Source organism: Plectropomus leopardus, chromosome 10 (assembly GCF_008729295.1).
Source record: "Plectropomus leopardus isolate mb chromosome 10, YSFRI_Pleo_2.0, whole genome shotgun sequence".
Lineage (NCBI taxonomy): Eukaryota > Metazoa > Chordata > Actinopteri > Perciformes > Serranidae > Plectropomus > Plectropomus leopardus.
The window spans coordinates 6,450,870-6,473,009 of NC_056472.1; the positions used below are offsets into that span (position 1 = coordinate 6,450,870).

A 22,140-nucleotide genomic window follows, 5' to 3' on the forward strand; every position below is an offset into this window, starting at 1 on the left:
ACCGGTAAAAGGCTCTTTCCCATGAGTCAGACTTTAAAGTTTTACTCCAGTGCCCTCATTACAGTTAGTCAAATTACTTTGCTGCCCTTTGCCTTTGCTGCTAAGGCAAAGGCAAACAAGACAGTCTATATGCATAGAGGCTCTAAGGTGGCTCTGTCAAAATGGGAAAGTTACCTTTTTTTGTAGATTAAGTTTTAAGAAATGACTCGTTCTGTTCACGCATTGTGTTCTCTTGCTATGTCTACACGGCGTATATTACAGAATAAATCATGTAATACTAATTTAAGAAATAGTTTCTGCTTGGTTGCCAAGGGCTGACATTAATTTATGGTGTAATGCCTCTGTAAAGATCTCTATAGGGCTCACAGTTCATTAGGAAGATTACATGCCATTGTATTGCATGTGAGCAAATTCATTTTTAAGTAACATATATATGCAGTTACTGTGATTTGTGATTGTGAGCATAATAATAGGAGACACTTCCGCTTAAGTTACAGCACTGAATTGGTCTTAGAATAGAAACAGATTTTCCTACAGGTGACATAGGTTGCTCCCTAGGGCGCCACCCAGAGGGGGTACAGCTAAGACCTGACCACAAGCAATATTCTCAGAGGCTTCACTCTGTTAAACAGCCTCGTTCTGCTATTAAAAGAAACAAAGAGCTAATAGAACAACAGCCAAGCCAAAGGAAGAAGAAAACACTGAGTTTGTCAAAAGGAAACCAATTGAAAATGTATGATTGTTAAAACAAAACAAAAAATAGCCTATATAAATAATAGAGACACTGAAATCTATAATATCAGGAAATCTCTATGGAGAAATATTCTCAGGAAATTATCTGCCCAAAATTTATCCAAATTGGTCATTTTATTCCCCAAAATTTTTGTAGGGGGCCTTGCTGAGGGTGCAGAATGTGCATGGTCCAGTACTGGATTAAATTGCTGGAACAAATTACTGTATATCTTTTTTCTACTTTGAATTTAAATATCAGCTGTGCTATGTAAAATAGAAACTGAATTCGCTGTTGATGAAAAGTTTAAAAAAGCATGTGGCTTTGGTCACATGTGGTGTTTTCTAACCATTTGGCCACTGTCATTACACACAAACAGCATGATCCAAGTGTTAATTTCCACACCCACCCTGTTGGCTCTCTGCTGTTATCATTACCTACACAAGTTATCATTTAATTTTCTGCAGATATCAAAACGCTCCAGAGAATTCTCACCAATCTCTTCGCCTGCTCTGTACAGTTGTGATATTTTAGCAAATTCCAATTTTCAGCCAGACACAACCTTAGGCTATTGTTGTTTTTGTGCTCATACTAAAAGACAATGCCCCCCTTCCTCCTGTCCTTGCCTTTGTTTCTCAAAATATAGACTTCAGGCAATATTGTTTGTACTTGTAATTCTTAATTGACGAACAATGGGAAATATCACTCAAAAGTAAAGTTTAGCAATTTTCAGTTATAGGAAACAAAAAAAAAACAGGAATCCTCATTGAAAGGGGGGTAAAAGATGAATTTATCAGTTCAGGTAGAACAATGCTCCTATGGACTCAGTGGCATAGGTTTGAGTCATGGATGTATTGGTTTGAGTAGTGACAGCAGTCTCGCGATACTGTCGGAAAGGCCCGTAGTAGGACCAAGCCCCCAGGAAGTGCGCCATGCTCTGATGCAAAATTTCATGGATATATCAGCAAAATTTACATAGTGGCCGAAAGCAGAATTACAGCGTCATGTGATGCACACTGGCCCAGAAAGACTTTTCCCCATTTGCTTAACATTGGGAAAGAGACGTCCTTAAATCACTGGATAATTTTTTTTAGACACATTGACTTTTCAGAGTGCATTTTTAAATAGTCATTATTTAAAACATTAAGTCCTACAAATGTAAAATGCACCATTTTCCGAAGATAGAGGTATTTCTCCAGACATAAAATGAAGGTGCATAGGATCCGGACTCCACCTTGTTCACGCGCATGCAACTCTTGGAGTACCTGACACAACACAGACTTTGTGCCGGCTTTAGTAAAGGATATTTTTTAATCATAAATCATCATTTTTACAATTTTGCAACACATCCATACACTGTTGGCTGTAAGCCTGTAATATGGACGTCTTACTGTGTCTGTATCAGAGACTGAATATACAGTCTGTGGTCTGTATTCAAACTACTGGTAATCAGTAAGCAGTGCAGAGCATTAGTGACAGTTATTAATCCCGAGGCAATGTTACAAGGCACCACCTTTTATTACATTTTTGTGGGCAAACACTTTTTGATTCTGTTAATTTCATTTCTCCAGTCGTGATTACAATATGATTCCCTGATTTGTAGGCTATATTGGTTTGTGTATAGAGAGATAGATATACCATTATCTGATTATCACATAAATATTAAAACCAATATACCGTCGATTTGCGGCTATTGCCAATAAGCTAAGCTACTATGCATTGATGTATTATGTAAGGAAGAGGAAATGCTCGTCAAGGAGCCCTGCTTGCGTCGAGCAATAGGGTCATTAGTGTGAGGGAGCCAGTGAGTCGGAGTCAGCGCTCGGGTACACTCGGCTGCGTTCGGCTGTCATCAATCACTACTACGCACGCTCTATGGGCCAGTAGATCCGGGTATTTTACACGTTTCTAAACCATGGATCATGGATGCCTTCCTTATAATACATTTATGGAAGTATTGCATAATATAATACATCCATGATGTATTGTTCTAAACCCGGAAAAAGAGTTTTCTCTGCTCATGCGCCATTGAGCAGCTCTCATAGGAATGACCGAAGCCCCGCCCCCACGGCTGTATCCAGATTTGTAGTAGATCCATGAGTAGGACGCCAGGTGAAGCCGGCTCCTGATTAATTGTCACGAAATGTTGACGCTGTCACGCCACTGCGGAGCTGTAAGTGGGCCCTGAAAGCTGTAAACGGGCTTTGAAAACTGTCGAAAATGTGGGAGGAAGCCAGCCAGACTACACAGCAAACTGGGAGAGAAAAATTGAAGTGAGCTGACAGGTGAACCGTCATGACGACAGGAGCTAACGTTAGCTGAAGCGAACAACGCGAACACTGACCGTGCTGCACAAAACAACGGTGAAAGGTGGACTACTTGACTACTGGTAAAAAAAAAAAAAAAACGACGACACGAAACTTCAGCAACTCCTCCAGAGGGAAATGAACTCTTAATATAGACATGGGTATTGACCAGTTAGCCTTCCCGAAGAACGGAGAAAGACCTTCATTTCAATATTGTAAGTAAAGTAACCGTAAATAACCCTCTGTCTCCTGCTGTTAATGCTTCTAGCTCAATGGCACACCCGAGGGGGGCAACCTGGGGGTCCATGCCCCCCTTAGTACAGTTGGGTCCCTTGACATCTCAGCTCAAATTATCTGAATGAAAATGGGTTTTATGGGTACCCAGTAATTTCCCCTAAATTTGAGTGCTCCTGAAAATGCTTTGTTCCTTAATCAATGTAGGCTACTCCTTCAAAATAAAGCTCTATATTTATCATTTTAAAGGAAATCACAAATTTGAAGAACACTGACACATGCACAAATTGGCCTACATAACATTTTAAAACCATATAGTCTATGTACATCAGAAAATTAGTAATATTAACTTTAAATGGAAAAACCAAATTGACACATCTTCAACTAGCCTATATTACCAGGCTACTAAACCATCATCGTTAAATGATTTTTGATTTTGCTGTGCCACAACTATAAAAGATTTTGAGGGGTGCCATTGTACTAGCTTAGTGAGTATGTGTCCAGCAGTCGTGTCTCTATTTGTTAATTTGTCTGCACTGTTCCTGACTCTATGGAGATTATTGCTTGGATGTAGAGTAAGGAACACTGCTTTCCTACAGGATTCTTAATTTGTGATTTTGTTTTACTTTTTTCAACCGCCATGGACTAGGCCCACGTTTTCACTGTGTGTGACTTTTTGCAGACGATGTGGAGGGTCTAGTAGTTGATTCACTCTTTTAAAATCCTGTGTGACCTGTAATGTAGAGTTATAAGAGAAGGAATGCTGTAGGCCTGTCCATGCTATTTTGTATGCCAAGCATAAGTTAGATGTGTAAGTCACATATTTGATACATGCACTTTTTTGAGGTGATGGTGTAGGATTTAAATGTCATGTGAATACACGGTTGTACTCCACCATCGCTGTGGGATTTTGTTTGCAAAATGAAACCAGAAGCCTGTGTCTTCATGTCTCGCTGTGTTTTTGAAAGGACTTGTCAGACCTTCAAACTAAAATGAGTGTTTTTAGTTTGAAGGTCTGACAAGTCCTTTCAAAAACACAGCGAGACATGAAGACACAGGCTTCTGGTTTCATTCGTTCATTTAAGCACCCCCTCAAATAGAACAACTGTTCCTAGTCCTGCTTCTGTGGTTTAAATGGGCCAGAACTAGTGTCTGATGACATCAGCACTTTTGGGTCATAATACTAGGAATATTTCCCATTGCTGCATTACATCTCACAGCATACAGCATTAAGGAAATAAGATAAAACTGTATTTCTCTTGAGGGAAAATGCTTAAGAGATGTTTTTCTTGTGCTGTGTACTTTAGATTGCCAGGGCGATCAGGTGATACAGTTGTGGCCCCCCTTTTTTTTTTTTACCAGTACATGTGTTACATTTTTCATCTGTCCAGAGAATATTGACCACATATGTTACATGGTTGATATTTGGCTTCCCTATATTAAAATAGTGTCTTAGGATCTCCTGTAATGCCTTAGTCGTTACAAATTACAAATTTACAAATTTAAAGGAGTTTTGAGGAAAAAAATGTAATCAGCCTAAGTGTCTGACATAATCTTAGCATGAACAAAGGCATTAATTTATATGATATATTTGGAAAAAAATGCAAAATTGGTATTTGTCTGAAGGTAAAGTGCTCCATACATGCTCCTAATTTACATTTTAGTCCAATTAATTTGGTTACAGCAAAGTGATAGATGCAGTGTCAAAACAAATTACTTGCAAACAAATCTGCCAACTTGGTGCATGTTAGGCTTAGTGCTTTTTGCACCTCCTGGTGATGTTTTTTTTCTTTTTTCTTCAAACCAACTAGCAACACCTGAAAAGCAGTGAAATCATAATGTGCTGGCTTAAAAAAAAAGCACATCACCCCAAAAACCTTTTCACGTGTCTCCTACCTGTTCAAGCTCTAATGACCACAGTGTGTCTGGTAAAAGGTGTCAGACAGCAGAATGTGTGCAGCAGCCACAGGTGCTAACAAGCTCATGTGTCCACTCTTTGGTAAACTTTGCAAGAGAAAAAACTGAAAAACCGCTCAAATATTATGTTGGCATTATTGGAAGCATTTTCTTTTTTTTTGTGGGTTCACCTTGTATTGCGGTACAGGGAAGGCTTGCCTCATATCCTGTGTGCTGATTATTGTTTACTGAATCTTATCGCTGCATTATGATTTTCTTATTTAATTTGTCACAATCTGCTTCTGGCTGCTGCCCCTTGTGATGCACCAAACAAATAGAACAGCACTTGTGCGTTTGTCCTTGCTGTTTGAAAGATGTGTCCTTGTTATGGCTGTGTTTAAGGGCAAAGCCTGACTTGTTGTTGTTTTACTTTTGGAGAAACCTCTTTAAAATGTAAGATTTAGGTAAGTGCGGTATATGGATCAAAAACCAAGCGAAAATGTTATTAGAAGACCATGAGAACAATGAGAATATATGATACCCTGTTAGCCATCTACAGCATGCAGCATATAAAGGCTAAAGCAGGCGAGGCCAAACATTTTTTGATTGTGGACCATATACAGAAGAATGTAGTCACGTGGGCCAAACAGAAGAAAATACATTTTTTAAAGATTTCAACCAGTTCCTCGGCAAGAAAATCAGTGTCACCTGACCAGAAAAGCCCATCTGCCATAGAAAATTCATATATAAAAAAAATACTACACAAATCTACGAAAAACTTTAATGGTTGACATCGCAGTATAAGTGTAATCTCATATTAAAAGAAGTATTTGTCTATCCTCCATCTTTACAGGTCCTCCCCTGTATTTACTAAGGCACTTTTTTTTCTTAGAAATCAATTATTGTAGGTGAAATAAAGACATCTAGTGTTGAAATTAAGAAGTGCAGTGGCAGGGTTTGCCAGTAGTAGTTGTTAAAAAAAAATGCTTTATATTGATTTAAACCATTTTTTATTGGGATTTTTTAAAAAAAAAGTCTGACAGGCTGTGGGGGAGAAGGAGATGCGATGCACAATCTCTGCCTGATTGCATTTTTTTCTCAATATAATAATGATATTAATGATAGTAACTTTATTTTTGTAGCACCTTTAAAAACAGTTTTTTTTACAAAGTGCTTTGACAGACAAAGCAAAGGCAGGAACTCAGGGAATAATAAAAATAGATATCAACAATCGAGCCAAACAGAGAAAGGTATAGGATAGTCAAAAAGGCCAGAACAAAATACATATACAAAGGTCAAAAAGAATAAAGCACATTTTTAGAATTTTTTTGAAAATATAAAAATAAATGCAATAAAGGCCAAACAAATAATAAAAGAGGAAATCTAACAAGACAAGAAGATGAGATGACATCACATCAGTGGGGCTAAAATAAAGGTAGGATGATAAAAACCGATGAAGAAGAGAAAGATAAGTAGAGAAGTAGATAAATTAAACGTGACAAGATGGTAAGAGCAGGCCATAAGAAAGATGGAGTACAAATAAATAGAGTGAGAGCAGTTAAATGAAAAGAGAAAGAGATTTACAATAAAATAAAAAAATATGAATAAATAAGTAAATAAAGGTGACATCAAATAAAAGCAAGTCTGCGTTTTAAGCAGTGATTTAAAAGATGTCACTGATTCTGCATGTCTTATCTCCTCAGGTAGATACGGTAAAAAGACAATATACACCATATGATAATCTTTAATTTTGATATTATGGTATGCCTTGAAACCCGTATAACCTGGCCAAGAATTACAATGGCATGTAACTACAGCTTGTGATGTTTACACCCTGATTTTTGTAGCTTAAGATATAGCATGTTATACGGTGGGCTACAGTGTGGCAGCAAGTAATTGATAAAATTATTTAAAATAAATCTGAAGAATAGTGAGCAACGAATTTTATCACTGGTAAGTTGGGTCTATGTTATAATGCGCGGGATGTGCTGAGACAGTGTCTCTTTTATGTCTGACTGTTCTCTGTCGACACTGAGCTCGTGAAATATGCAATTCTGTTGCATCATGTACACAAACCAAGAACCTATCAGCTGTGCACTTGAGGTCAGACCGGAGATAGAACTGTTTCTTTAAATAAACACCATGGCTGAGAGGTGAAGCAGTAATTAGTGAAACTACTCTTGATTAAATCTAGTGATCAATCTGTTTGATATACCATCTTTTGTTATACAGCATACCAATTGCACTGGTGCATTGAGGCATTGGCATTGCAATTACAATGAATCTGTTTCCTCTCAGCCTATTTTGCTGCAGTTGCTATGGCAAACTAACACAGAGGCGTAATCACTGTTGCTTCTAAAGAGCAAATTGCTACTAAATCAATATATCCATACCCCAATCGGTAATGTGAAACAGGTGTTTTTGTTTGTCAGCTGACGGTTTACACAAAGGCACATTGGGGCACAATGATCACAACAATGATTTTCTAGTCTTTGTAATTTAGTGTTGCTTTGCTTTGTCAAATCTTACATGTGCAACAAGGTAAATCCCATTGTGTCAGTGGTGGGAGAGGAGGGTCATGTTATTTTCTGTTCCTTTATTTGATTGTATTTCATATTACTTTTTTCTTATGTTATATGTTAAGTCGACCTTACACTTTTCATGGCAGTTTCCATCACAATCAATTTCAATGAGTGCCCTTGAATATCTTTGGAAAGCTTTTTTGAGCATTGGATGTCTAAATTATTATTCCCATTGTCCATTCATGTTTTTTTAAAGGAAAATCAGTGCTTTAGGGAAGCAATTAGCCTTTGACATACAACGTATTTACAACAGCAGCAACATAATCAGGGATGTCGAACAGGAATTGGAACAAAGATAAACTCAAATGACTGAAAGCCACACAATTTTGTCTAACTGAATTAGCTGCATACATTCTTATTAATTGAATTATACTAAATGAATATGCCTGTTTTATAGGGACTAAGTTTTGTAAAAAAAACAAAAAACAAAAAAAAACTCTGTAGGACTGTATAAATGATGTACTAGCTACCTTGACTGACTCATTGGTTTGTGGACTGCTGTTTTGAAGCCTTGTGTTTGGCATTTGGTCGCCATCTTGTTTTTTTGAAGCCATAAGTTACCATATTTTGGCGAGAGGCTGGAGATGTGGAGTAGCAAGGGGTGGATCTGACTCACAGACACCCTGTCGCTCACTGCTCTTAATTATTGGTAAATTTGGGCCTTAATAAAATGTAAAGGGGTTTATTTTTATTTTTTATTTAAATTCAATCCCTCCTGCACAGCTGTCATGAATGTTAAATTTAGATATAAAAGACACAACCAGACTATGGAAAGCTATGAAATGCGAGCTGTCAAACTCCCTTTTACACACAGTTAAAATGCTGAGCCTTAAAATGCTGCACATGACTACACATATGAAGGAAGCATTGCCACTGTCATTCACAGATGTCTTTGAATTCAGGTCAAAAAGCAGTCGAAAAGCATCTATATTGAATAAAACTGTCCATTTTAAACCCGCCAGTTTTGATCATGTTGGTCTCTCATCAACAACTTTACATTTTTCCTGTCCGAAATTATTTGTGATATTGATATTGCGCAGAATGCAAGAGTGCAGCTTGTCTCTTACTCATTTAACCAATACAGATGAGTAGTTACAAGTGGAAATACTTAAAAATGTGCTTTTCCTAGCAGAGGTTTTGGCAAAAAATGACATAAGAGCTGACACTGAGTATTTTAGCAATCGCTTGGCTTTCCTGCATCCTGTAGTTTAAATCATCAGATCCCGCTGCATTTCTAAATATAATAGACGGCAAAGCGAGTGCCATTGCTTACCAGGAACATCTTTGTTTGGGTTAATCATTAAATGTTAGCTATGAGTCCCAACACATTCCCTGTATAGCAGAACACTGTCCAAGATTTTAAAATGGTCTCTCAGACATAAACAGACTCGACGAATGTTAGAAAATGACATGTAGAGAAGCGGAAGGAGAAGGTTGAATATATCCGCAGCTACACATGCAGAGAAGCCTTTTGTTACAGCACTTCAGTCTGCAAGCAGCCATCCTGCCAGACCCATTTGCCCCAACAGTGGACTGTAAAACTGTCATCTCTGATCAGTTAGCCAGGTTGAGATCTCAGCCTGCCTTCCACGAAAAGGCTGACGGCCCCTTGCATTGTCCCTCTGCCACCTAGCATTAGCTTGGAGGGCTAACATAGTTTAATGGTGCGTGTCTGCTAATAAGCCATGCAAGCTGACAGCTTCTCTTTTCTTTATTCTCACCAAAAAATCCAATTAAAATATTTTTTTTCATGCCATCATTAATCACTGATGGAAAACATAAATCTATCCAAAACTGATTAAAAACATAATAATGAAGGCGCAGCTAACTGTAAAACTGTCCTCCCTGTTTCCATATAAAAAGAAAACTGTTTTTTCAGTTGCATCATGAACTAAAATCCATGTTCCAGACAATATAAGATTATTGTTCACAGTAAATCTGCCACTGTGCAGCACACACCCACACCTAAGAACTCAACACACATAACTGCCTGTTTGAGACTAGTAATTTAAGCAAGTCATTTAGTAGTTTTATGGTAACTGAAGGGATTTCATATTAGCACCCTATTAGTTTCAGTTATTATCCTGCAATAACAAACTAGGGAGGTCTCGATTTTGAATCTATTAAAAGATGAATCCATATTAGATGATGAACACACCAAGACATAACATCTCATCCAATCAGGGCGATTCGCTGGAAAAGTTTAGGGTTCTTATCCGCTCTGATTAGCTCCCCCCTCAAGGTGTCACACTGCATAGACTTAAAAAACAGTCGCCAAGCAGACAGGCCCGGAAATAAGATATTTACCATTAGAATCAAACCATTTGAACACAGAAATATTTAATGCTCATCTGTGACATAATTTGTAATTATTCAGAAAATATTTACCTTTATGCAGCTCCAAACAGTTGACCACCACTTCAGCTGATAACAAAAGATGGCCAAAATGGCATTGAAATATTATACCCCCACCCCCCACCCCCCACCCCATCACGAAGTCAAGATGAAATACCGGCTAGTCATTGGCCGACACATGGAATCATGTGGGCGATACATCATAACTAGTGACGTCACCTTTGGCGTGTAACCCGAAAAAAAGAGGTTTAGGACAAACACGGCAGCCGTTCTACCCGTTTCGTCATGCTTTGACCAATGCATGGGCAAGTGGTCTCGGCGAGGTGGGCAGAGGACATGATTTGCCCCAGATTAGGATGCCCCTTAGGGTGTGTGTGGGGGGAGGGCTGGAGGTGGCAAACAATTGAAATGGGTGTCTGGATATTCTGACTGACATGTCAGCAAAGCTATCAAACATGGTAGCTAAATGTTGCTGTCAGCTTGCTGCTAAATTCGGCTTCTGTGCTGCCTCTCTGATTTTGTGTGCATCTTGTTGTATTCTACCTGGTTTCTCTGCTTTACTCACTGTAAACCCAGAATCGTACCAAAAAGGTTTGGTTCACAGTGGAGCAGAATACAGCAGGGATATGTACTAATAAGGACTGGCCACCTGGACTACCAAGCCCCTAAGTTGTTGGCCAAACTACATTTTTGATAGCCCAAATGTGAACTTCTATAAAAACAATAGCTCATAAAGGAGGCAGTTTACTGCAACCTCATACCGCTTAACTGTGACACTTCAATAAATGAAAAGACATAAATAGCTTGAAAACATCCCTGCAGGGCTTAATTTGTGCCCGTTATTGTCGGAACGAAATCTGGCACCTCCCACTTTTGGGCCAGAACCTGTTTAATTGGATCTGGCACCTCCTGTGTCACTATGAAAATATGTAAATACATTTTCGTCTAATATTTAATGTTGTCTGTCTTGCTAGTCTTTATTTTACATTGAAGTTGCACAAAAATCCCTTGTTTGACTATTTTATGAGAATTTTAAATCAGATTTGAGAGAGAGAGGGGAAGTTAGAGGGAGAGCGAGAGAGAAAATACTTTGACTTTGGGTAAACTGCAGGTTGATTTAAGATGGACTGCCCATAGCAGCAAGGAGGAAACTGGCTTAATGGCAAAAATTATAATATAATAATATAATTTCCTTTAACTAGCCGCCCAGGCGGACCCTAAGCAGGCCAAAGTCATTTTGGCAGATCGATATAGAACTATATCCAGAGATAGGATATAGAACTGCCTGAGGCATAGGGAGTAAAGAAACAAACAGGGGAAAGGAGGCCGAAGACTCTATGGATCTTTTATGGGCTGTTTTGGACAAATAAGCATGAAGGCTGAAAGAGATTTTTTGATATTCTCTGCTGTGTCTGTGCTGATTATTGATTTGGGGGGTAGCAATATAATTAATGCAATATATGCTATTGTCTGGCTTAAGGTTATTTTGGTGTCTACATGTTTTTGGTGTATGATTACTGTAAGCCCATGTTTGGCGTTTTGGCTCCTCACTGGTGAAATGATGACGCACGCCTGTGGCTGTATTAAAGGTGGTGTGTGAAGTGTACTGAAATAGGATGGAGGTACAGATAGACAGACGTAATGTAGCCTGCTTGTTCTTCGTGGTTCTAAAATAAAAAATCGTCCCTAATTTTAATTTCCTGGCTGTAGGAACAAGACAAAGAAGTTATGAGAGAAAGTATGCGCTTCAAACTGTTAACAGCTGTTTCCATAGGTCTCGTCCTGCTGATTTTGAGTGGACAGAATAGTCTTGATAAATGAATCTAAACAAATATTGCTCTCTTTGTGAAGACAGTGTTGTGTAGGTTTGTACAGTTGCAAAAGCTAGCACCCATGCAGTCCAATATGTTGCATACACTGTGGATTTTGATGCATTTTGTGATTTTTACCTCCTGCTCTGAGCCCCCAGAACATCCCCCTTGTTTTGGAACGCCCTACTTTACAAATTAAGCACTGCATCTCTGTAAAGATATACATTTTTCTCTCATTTCTTTTCTCTCTCTTAGCTTATTTGATTTTTAAACAGCAACATATCTGTGTTAACTGTTGTTTCTTATTGTTTTGTATTCAGTTTATGTAAAGCACTTTGTAATGTAAGTGATAACAGTTACATATACATTTTGTTATCTAAGTACAAGCACTTCGGCCATATAACGTGCTTCATTGCATGACTGGTGTAAATGTATCTGGTTATTTGCTTTTATTTCTGGCAGAAGTTTGTTAAAATGTAAACACTGATGTACTTTTTTTTTTTTTTTTTTAACTTTTTATTTGTCTTTTTTCAAAGAAGAAAACAACATAAGTAAGACACATACTCCATCGCTCTACAATGAGAATAAACAGCTTCAAATTACAGAGAGTGATAAGTGCAGAGTATGTAACGAGAAAGGAACATTAACACAGATTATAAACTAACAAAAAGGGAGAGAGGGGCATGATGCCCTATACTTTTCTCCATCATGATAGCTGAGGCTGTGAGTTTTCAATGAATCTGGTCCATTTTTCCCAGCGTTGATGCAGAGACCTTGCTTCCAGTCTTAAGTAAAAAGTCAGTTTTTCCATAAAGTATAACTCCTTAACGATGTCCAGCCACTGCCCTGTGGTAGGCGGGTCAGCTTTCAACCAGTTTCTTATGATGGCCTTTTTACTGGCCAGTATTAGAATTTTAAAAAGATAAGTGTCCTTGTTATGAATAATGTCCTCTGTCATCAGGCCCAGGTACAGGGTTCGAGGGTCTCTAGGCACCTTGTACTTTAAAATCACTTCCAGGATCAATGTAACTCCGTCCCAAAATGGTTGCAGGTTTGAGCAGGACCAGAACACATGCGAGTGATTGGCACTCATCTGCCCACATTGTCTCCAGCATTGTTGTGGTAAACCCAGTTGTTTACTTTTAATATGAGGTGTGATGAAATAGCGGATTAAATTTTTCCACCCGAATTCCCTCCATCTTTTAGAGCTAGTGGAGGTTTGTTGAGTTCTGCAGATAGAGCGCCAATCGCTCTCTGTTAGCTCAATGCAGCTCTGAATCCCATTTCAACTTCACATAAAGAGAATTCCTACCATTCCGTTTCTGTAGTCCTCTGTACAGTTTAGTCACAATCTTAGTCGGTGTTAGTTCATATGCACTTGTAAACACTTCAACCACTCCAGCGTCTTCTGCTGACAGTCTTTTTTTAATCTCAGTATCATAGAAATGTCTTAACTGTAGATATCTAAAAAAGTCTCCATTTTCCAAATTAAATTCCTCTTTAAATTGTTGAAATGTTTTAAAACTCTTACCCTCTAAGAGAGTACATATAGCTGTCATCCCTTTTACTGTCCAGCTTGCAAAGGCATTGTCCAGCACTCCAGGACCAAACCGAGGTGTATGAGATGGCCAAACCAGAAGTTTAATTTCACTTTCCAAATTATATTTTCTAACAATTTCATACCAAATTTTTAATGAATCTTCTATTATTGAATTTCAATTCAATTCAATTCAAACACTGATGTACTTTTAATTCACCTCCAAACTGTACTTCAGTAAAATTACAGTTATTTACTGTAAACTTGCCATGTTGTCATATTAAACAGCAGTCCACTGTTAAATCGGAAACAGACCTGTAACAGAAACACACAGTACTTTTTTGGCCGTTTGCACACTCAGAGCACTTCAAAGATATGAGCCACATTCATGCATTCACACAAACATTCACATACTGGTGGCCAAGCTACTGTACAAGGTGCCACGTGCTCCTCAGTTTTTAACCATTCATACACTGTCACACACTGATGGAACAGCCAATAGGAGTTCAGTATCTTGACCAGGGATACTTTGATATGTTGACTGGAGGAGCTGGGGATCAAACCCCCGGCCTTCTGATTAGAGGACGACCAACTGAGCCACAGTAGCTTTAATGTTCCTCTGAACAGAAATTCTTAGTCCTGCTGTGTTTAGCTCGATTAGCTATTAGCTCTGTCAGCAGAACTCTGCAGCCCACTGGCTGCTAACTGGCTCTCCCTTCAGTAATAACAGCATTAAGACATGCTTCATGTATTTGCTTGATCCTATTTGTCATCTGCCATGCGAGAGTTAAACATACAAAAATTGCTTTTGTTGAAGAGGTTTCCCAGAGAGGATGTTCTGTTATCAGTAGGATGAGAGGATGCCGTTATTCTTGAGCCCCGGCTAGCTTGTGACGAGTACTATTTGCTGTTTTTTCGGAATGTTGAGGTAAAATGGGCAAATGAATCGGGATATTTGTGAAACTGTAACTTTACATAAACAAGGGCTGGCAGTATGGGGACTTTTTAGATGTATGTAACTTTTTATCTAGGCAATCTAATTGAACCACCCAGTCTCATTCTCAAGAGATACCTGATAAAAGTTAGTGGTCACAGGGGGCCACCTACAGGCGATATTGAATGGCTAGAGAGTAACTTTTTGCAATTGGATAATAGGTAATGGTTATTCCTATACAGACTGAAATATTTTATTGATAAAACCCTTGAAAACAACAATCATGCTGACTTTTCTTGCTACATACAAATGACCATGCAGCTGTGATTCTTATGCCACTGTGTTGCTACAAGCAAACAGAATGGTTACTAATGAACTATGAAATTGAATGATTCCATTTTTCTGCCTAAGGACCCAGTCCCAGACACTCTCCAGCGGATTTTGTGATTGACTGATAACACATTTGCAATTACTTTCCAGGTCAATAACGACTCTTGCAAACCTTACTCTTATCTTACCGGGCAGTTTTATGTTTGTTTTATTAATTTACATCCATTCTGATAGAGCTCGCTCCTGTCAGTGTCTGTAAGTCATAGATTTGTCTTGTGTTTTGTCTATGTGGTAGAGACCCTGCATGCACAATAAGTAGTGTTTGGTAAGGTCTGTGACTGTGTGTCTGTATGTTGAATATATGTATATACTATACACTAAATATACCTAAGTATTACCAATATACTTTATCTACAGTTGCCTTCAGCATTAGTACATTCGCTTTTAGGGTTTGAGAATACTGAGAAAATTATTAAGATCTCAAAGCATAGGGGTCATGGTTTGAAAAACTTAATTTGTAATGCTTTGGGCTGAAGTGATCTGTCAAAGAAAAGGAGGTCACTTTGTGTTTTAAGTTTCCCCTGGAACCTTGTACAACCAGAAATCCATAGAAAAGTCTATCATAACACGCTAATGGGAAACTGTGCCTGATCCCACATGTGGAATTGAGCTCACAAAATTGTTCATTAGGTGTTTTGTTAGCATGATTAATCATCTACAACTCCTTAGAAAAACTATTTGCTGCGGGTGTGTCATAAAATAACATGCAGACACAGAAAGTGGCTTGTCTTTCTACACCTTTATGCTCCTGCTCATGGGATTTTTAGCAATGTTTGGTGCTTTTAGGACCGAATTGTCAGTCTCTTTGTAAATATAGTAGTGAGAGAAAAAATATATATAAAATGGTGTTTTATTAAAAAGGCATAACCATATTAATAGCAGCAACTGTTAATTAGGGAAACAGCATCTTAATGGTCAGACACACTAAACAGACATCAAAGAACTACTGGTGGCAGGATTGTTGCCACTAGTACAAGCCACAGAATTTACAGGCAACCAGCTAAGGCACAGTGTAAGGGACAAATTTATGACGACTGAAAAGCCGGCAGAGGCTGTATTCTTGCCAAAGCCAGTAACTGATCTGGCCAGTCATAAGCTGGTGCTGGTGCTGGTGACTGAGAGGCAAAAGAGAAGCTGGCAGTCCATCAGACAAAGGTGGTAACTTGTGTCTAACTTAGCAGTTCACTGGATCAGCTACTCGCTTGGTTGGTCCTTTGGTTCTGAGGCTGGTAGCTAGCATGCCAAGGCCAGCAACCTATCTGAGCGGCTTCTGGAGCAGCCTCATCATTAGCTTCTGTGGCTGGTAACCTAAGGAGAGCAACCCACTGGTATGGCGTCTGGGGTGGCTGGCCATTAGCAACAACTAGCGACTCAATGCTGATAGGAGCTTAATGGTGCATTCAGATGCATCTTATAAACTCTGATATTTATCCTGGAATGGCCACAAAGGTTGTTTAAAACAGGAATGTTTCTTTCTTCTTCTTTTCCTTTAATTAAATCCATATGTCTGCCATTACTTTCTTGTTCTTTAATACAATATTTTCAATGATTATGAGCTAAAATCATAATGTCCCATTCAGTTCTACACAGGCAGATTTTAAAAATTCCATTCAAAAAAATCATTGGTTTCACCTTACTATGGTAGTTAATAGCCTTGGAAGTTAATTGCTTGCCAAGCTAGAAGCCGATCTAGTGGATTGCCAATCACCAGCCGCAGCTTATCAGTGTCTTAATCAGTAGCTGGCTGGCTTTGGCAAGGACATAGCCTCTGCCGATTTCTGAGTTGTGTTTGTTTTTTTATACCTTATACTGTGCCATAACCAGCATGTATGTTCTGCGCCTGCATAAGAGGAAACAACTCCATACCAGCAGGTGGCAATAGTCTGTAATTGTCATTCAAAAAGACAAACTGACAGGATTTGTTCCAATTACTAGTAAGCCAGTCAGCACATTAGAAACACATTTATTGAGCGAACATGACGCAAACAATTACAAACCATTTCTACCAAAGAGCTCAGTGACTAAAAAATTAATCTTACCTAATACAACAAGTCACGCCCTCTTGACTTTTGTTGTTTGTTTGCCTTCCTCACTTAGGTTTCTCTTCTCGTGCACTGAGCTGACTGAGAATCTGCCAAAAAACAGCCGACAAGGGTCAACAAGGGCGGATTAGTGCCATTGATGCAAGACACATCACAAAAGCTAGGCCAACAGACGCTCACCAATGGCCCAACATTCACCAGTGTCCAACAGCGTGTCAGGGCTCCTGATGTAACACTGAATCATTTACTGAAATTAGATACTACAACAGCTGATCATGTATTTAGTGTAGCACAGTTAAAGTATTTGTGTTACTTTTACAATGGCTCTTATGACTTGAGTATGCTAACACTGTTGTTTCTTGGTTTTGGTGTCAGTGACAATTAATGATTTTGTCACAGTGCTGTTAGGAAAAACAGTTTTTCACATTCCTGTAGCAGGATAATATTACTGTAACCAGACGATAGACAACTTCCATGTGTTTGTGCTTCAGGTTCCTATAGTTCTTAATGTAAGTTACATGGTCTCCTCTCCAATGGCCTCTCAAGTTAGTTATTATCTTTTCAGATGGGGCTAATACAGTATCCACCTGAACCTTGACCTTTTCAGAGAGAATGAAAAGGTCAAATGCAGTAATAATCACACTGAGATATGTCCAGGGATTTTTCTGCGCAGAAAAACAAAGTCTATCTTAACAAGGTATTCATCTGAAAGCCAGTGCAGAGGGTCAGGTAAAAAAAGGGAAGAGCAGAAAGGTCAGTTCTTTCTTAAATGTATCACTTTCTCCTGGGCATGTAGGCTTATTCTTATTTAACTTAAGGCTTCTGAAGTGTGGCTGAGTAGACATTGACCAATCACAAATAAAAACACAATAAGTCCACACATGGATCAATGTTCATATCTGTATCAAGAGCGGAGCACCATCAAAGTCTTTTACAAACTGAACAGGAGTTGTTTTATAAGATGTGGCTTTACAATTAAGTGGGACAATTCACTCAACAGGCTTGTTCAGCGGATAACAAATGGCCTTCAGGCAGTGAATCTAATTTCATTCGCAATGATAAATTTTTTCACAACTGCTTTTTCAAAGATAAATCACTGATATTAAATGGTGAGTTCACAAATAATAGATAATATCAGCAGGAAGAACAAACACATTGCAGGTATTGAGCCCAAAACAAAATAATTTCCCCAGGAGCACCATCCTTCTTAGCTTAAGTGCCTACGGCACTGTCTGAACTCTAATCACATCCCACCTCCTCAAGCCAAATACCTAATGTATTAAATTCTCTTTCAAAACATTTCCAGTAGTTTCCTTACATAGTAGGCTGCTAGACAGAGCTCTTAAACAAATACTTTCCATGCCCATATGCCTTGTGTAGGGTGAAGTCATGTAAATTGTAAATTGAGACTTTATATGATAAATTAAACCATATTGTGACACCAAGAAAACAACATAAAACTCAGAATAATACCTTAAGTGTTACATTTAGATCTTGTTGTAGATCTCTGCTATATTTGTATGAACAAAATATGTTGTTGTAAAGTAATTTAGAAATTTTGGACCTTTAAACACTTAGAGAACCTACCTCACTCGGCTGATGTGTTCAGGTTAAACGGAACTGCCATGTTTCAGTTTAGCCATTAAGCTATCAAATCATTAATGTGACTATTCGTTAAAAAGATTGTCTAACTTTTCAGCAAATTCATTCTGTGCCCCGTCCTGTTTCTAAATTTGGACGTTTTTGTGGGTCAGTGAACGCAGCACAGGTGAAACTGAGATCTGTTTTTCATTCAGCAGCAGTTTGTGGAGTTAGAGTTGCGAGATGTATAACTGATCAGTCGATTATGATCACAGCCTATCAGATCGATAGATGTGAGGTGCAGCAGCTGCAGAAGAAGTGAAAACAAACTCTTAGACCCAGCACAATGAACGGTTAGGTTTCACTTTCACTGCCCCTGCCAGTCTGCTGCTCCATCTGTGCCCAGAGTACAATGAAACGCACAGTGCAAACATTTTTCTGCTATTTGGATTGTATCATAACAAAAAATCACTTATTATGTGTCCAACAGCTAACAATACAGGATGATAATCAAACAGTTTTCACATATATCCACCCCATCACACATTAACACAATATACACATTACTGTCATCATTATCTCCAAATGTAGGCATTAAGAGGCATGCTGAATTATAATATCTCACTCTGTAGCTTAATTTATTGCATAATTAATTTTCCCTAAGTAAGCCCTAACAAGAGTAAATATACAGGCTGTGGGCTGGTATACTCCCAGGAAAATACATTAATGGTTGTTTGCATTTATAGATGCTGCTTTCATATTTTTTCTTTCTAATGTTTCTTTGAAAAAAAAATGCTGCGTTTGGTGATAGAGCACTCAAATAAACCAAGTAAGTGACAGCCTCTGCCCTTTTCAACATCCATTTTGAAGCTATGTTGGCAGTTCCAAATAGCAGCAAAAGGTAAAGGTTTGAAAATTTTAACTTCAAAATCCAGGCATGTCAAAGCATATTTACCGGTCCAACCGGTCTGTGATGCTTCATATGAAAGAAAAACTTAAGGGAGGAAGGAAGAGAAAAAGTGAAGGTATTTCCTGGCAACTGATAAGACGACAGTTTGTTGTTAAATATCCAGTTCATTACTTTGCGCCAGTGTACGTAAATGGGTGCCAGAATTTCATTTTGATAATTGTGTGGTTATGACATGACTGAAACCACCCTGTCAGCAGCATACCAGACTGTGGCCAGCCTTTTAGTGCGTCTTGTCCAGTTATGTACATGACACATGACGCATGTCACAGTTTAAGACAGCCAAAAAGAAAAAGAAAGCGGCATGGGACAATAAAAAAAAAACAAACAAAAAGCAGCTTGTCCACAAATAAGGAAGTCTGTTCATCTCAAACTGATGATTTTGTACTTTGATTGGTCAAAGCTGATATATATAATTTGTCAGGACAAAAGACAAATAGTTAAGCAGCTGAGATGCAACCGTGTGGACAGATGATTTGTGTCCTCACAAAACCATTGATCACTGTCCTGATGTCTCTCCTTGTTAGATATTTTGGCCAAGAATTAAGGGAAACATACCAGTGCATGATCTTCCTCAAAACAACCACTTTCCATGGAAGTCTAAACCGTTGACATATCAATGTCAATCAAAGTGTCAGGTTTCATGACATCTGTCAGCTTTCCAGAAAAGCGGCAGCGAATTTATCTCATTCCCTGCATGAATTGGCACATCCCAGCAACTGTACCATGACCACTTCTTCTGTCGTCGTGACACATTCAGTCTGGGTTACGGGCGTCATTTGACATGTGTCAAGCGGCTGATGTGGGACTTTCGTCTGATCAAAGACAAAAGTGGCCTTAAAGTAGATCTAAACAAATCAAATTTAGATTTTTTAAAATATTTGCTAGAGTTTGCTAGATTATCAGACACAAAACAATATCACAATATAAATGAGGACATAAAGAAAGATATGTATTTAAATAAAGAATAAAATAAACATGATGGTCAAAATTAGTTTATTTTAACTTAAAAATACTTTATATTTTTTATACTATAAAAACTTTATTTTGATTTGTTCCATTCATAGGAAGAGGTGCAGAATTACATGTGTTTTTTTCCCACTTTGAACCCACCTCTCTATTCACCTCCCTTCCAAGATAAATTAATTGAAAGAAAGAAAAAAAAAAAAAAAAAAAAACAGATGTGCAAGATGCGATTTAATAGAGTGGTCAGACTGCTGTAAATTTTCTGTAAATTATGGTAGTTAAAGGGCACCAGGTTAATTTGCTGTTGCAATATTAGATTTAGTTCAAGTAAATGACAGAGTTCCTACATATCTTATGAAGTGAATACATTCCATCTAAATGTCTCTAATTAATAATTTAGTGTTAGTTTAATGACATGGCTCATCTGTAGTGGCATGGTTGATTCTTAAAAGCAGAAACAAAGCATGTTTATGCTGTAAACTACCTCATGGTGCATGGACTAATGTCTCCAAAAGCAATAAAACAAATTTAAGAGAGAGATTCATTTGCAGAAGTAGCCATTAAGACAGAGAGGAGCAGGAAGCTGTTTAGTTGGTATTTGGTGCATGGGAAACCCCCTGCAAGATTTGAGAGTTAAATGAGTCTCAGGGATCATGTCATGAAAGCAAATTCCAACCAGCTCATTAATATTTGACTTCATTGCATTGCTTTATTACTCTTCCCTGGCGAGTTTACGGATAGTGCTGAAGAGGGCCCAATTAATAGCAACATAATGAAGGAAGAACTGCTGTGTGAAATTCTGTTGCCTAAAAAGTTGTTTAAGAACTGTTACTAGTACTGTAGAGTAGATTCATCAGGTCTCAGTGAGGTGTGTTAACGTGTGTGTATGTATATATACTTTTTAATTGTTCCCATTGGTTGGTAAATTGTACATCCTTCTTATTTACTGAATGGATGCACGTGCCTGATTTATATATATCTTTCTGTCAGACAGTAATTTCCAAATGAAAAAGAAGCCATGGTATTGGCTCTCTGTAAAGCCAAACTCCATTGAGAAAAACAGGGATTTAACATCACTGAACACAGGAGCTGCTGCCTCGGTCAGTTAAGTAGTTTTGCTTATTGCGTGACTTCAGCATTTAGAAGGGTTCATTTGGATTCAGCAATGTCACACAATTAAAATAATAACTATTTAACTGAATCAATTGTAATATTGTATCAATGCTGAGATGAAAAGTATTGATTTTTTTTATTTTGAATATGTATATAAATACTGCAAATAAAACTTTTGGTAGTGCTTTCTAGTCCACTATATACATGTTTCTGCAATAACAATGATCAAAATAAAATGAAAACTTTATCTTATTAATCAAAAGCAGAGATTGACAATGTTTTTACTTAATTTGCAGTTTAAAAAGGGTAATAAATTGCAGTATATATTATCACAGTACTCAGCAAATTGAAAAACATTTAAAAATTGTTATAGTATTGTATTATGACCCAAGTATTGTGGTAATATTGTATTGTGGGGCCTCTGGTGATTTCCATCTCTGAGGAGTACTTCGTACAACCCCACCTCAAAAAGTCTGTACAATCCCTTCACAGTATGAGCAGCTGTATCTAAGTGAAGGCCAAAAATTGCTGAGAAAGAGCATATATGCCCAGTGAAGCATGAATAAATGTGGTCCAGTGCTGTCGTTTTTATACAACTCAGCATCTTGCCTCGTTGTTTCAGTTTGATGTACTGCACTTAGTGGCATTGGTTTATACTAATCCTATTATTAATCTGATATAATCTTGTTCAGAATT

The 22,140-nt window shown here is 38.1% G+C and overlaps 1 protein-coding gene across 1 annotated transcript in view; it reads right to left on the reverse strand.

Moving 5' to 3' along the window:
- Positions 1–22,140, reverse strand: part of LOC121948704 (poly(rC)-binding protein 3) — a 53,205-nt gene that overhangs the window by 26,778 nt on the left and 4,287 nt on the right. The gene's annotated exons all lie outside the window — the stretch shown is intronic.